The sequence below is a fragment of the Limulus polyphemus genome, unplaced genomic scaffold (assembly GCF_000517525.1).
Source record: "Limulus polyphemus unplaced genomic scaffold, Limulus_polyphemus-2.1.2 Scaffold14616, whole genome shotgun sequence".
NCBI classification, from domain to species: domain Eukaryota; kingdom Metazoa; phylum Arthropoda; class Merostomata; order Xiphosura; family Limulidae; genus Limulus; species Limulus polyphemus.
The window spans coordinates 5125-6529 of record NW_013680226.1 but is presented as its reverse complement, the minus strand read 5'-3'; positions in this window follow the sequence as shown (position 1 = coordinate 6529).

Sequence of the window (1405 nt, the reverse complement as noted above, 5' to 3'; positions counted from 1 at the left end):
GGACGGCTAGCGCAGATAGCCCTCGTGTAGCTTTGCACGAAATTCAAAACAAACAAACAGAAACATATGAGGAAAAAAGAAGAAGAAGAAAGAAAAGAACATCCCAGTATCACATTCCAAGTAATCTCACAGTTAATACCAGCTAATACCGGAAACTTGAAGGTCTTTCATCAAGAGTCACTTTACTCTTGAAAATTTGTCAAAAAACTACATAGAGCTGGATGTTAACATCATTTATCGTAATCAGAAGTGCGACAGCCTCATTATATGCATCAACATAATTTTTAGCTCTGTATTTCCATTGGTTCGCGTGGACTACCATGTAATATGGCTTTCAAACCAAGCTCGCTCACCCAAGGTTCTCAGAGCTACGTTACAGTTATTTTCAACATTTAAATATTCGTATTATTTTTTAAAATTTAGATGTAGGTCAGTCATATTTGGCTAAAAGAAACATGGCCTAGATAAGTTGTTTCATATTGAAACAACACAAGAAATTAATAAAATTAACTTCAAAAGATAGCAAGTAAAATTGTCTATTTCTATTGATGGACAGATCTCTGGATCTTTGTATTTCTGTTTTATTTGTTTGTTGTTAAGCACAAAGCTACGCAATGGGCTATCTGAACTGTGCCAACCACAGGTATCGATACTCGTTTTTTTAGAGTTATAAATCTTTAGATTTGCCGCTTGGTCACCGGTGTTTTTTTCTTCTGATTTTATAAATATATCTATATAAGATTCATGTTCAGATGTATTTGAGTTTAATGTAAAGAAGGCATCAAACCTTCGGAAAGCTTTTTATTTTATTTTTCGTATTAAAGTCGACAATTATGGTATTCTTGTTCACTAATATCCAACAAATAAGTTCAAATTATCCGCAAAACGTAACTTCGAGAATTAATCGAACACGGAAGCAAAAGGAACACCAACACAGGCGAACAAGTAAAACAAAACTTTATAAACAAGTGTTCCAAAATCATACTTAAACTGGTGGCTTCTGGGCTAAAGTCAAGAGTAACCTAATTGCACGTTCACAGAGGACAAAAAAAAGAAGAGATAATGATACATACATCCACACAAGATAAAGACAGGGAATTCCGATTTATCACCAAAACTCGGGCAGAAGCGTTAAAGTATGCAACGCTGCGTACGTCACTCATTATTACAAATTACATTTATAGGGGGAGAAAAGCCCTAATTCATATAAATTTGTACAAATATCTGAACCGCATCTAGAGATGCTATAGGTTCACACACGGAGCTAAAGTGATACGAGTTTCCAGTTGTTGCGATATACAAACTTAATCTCAGTAAGAGAGTTAGTGCTTGTATAATACGACCTTTAACATCATTTAACAAGAATGTCAGGATACATGCAGAACACCTAACTAATGATGTTCTA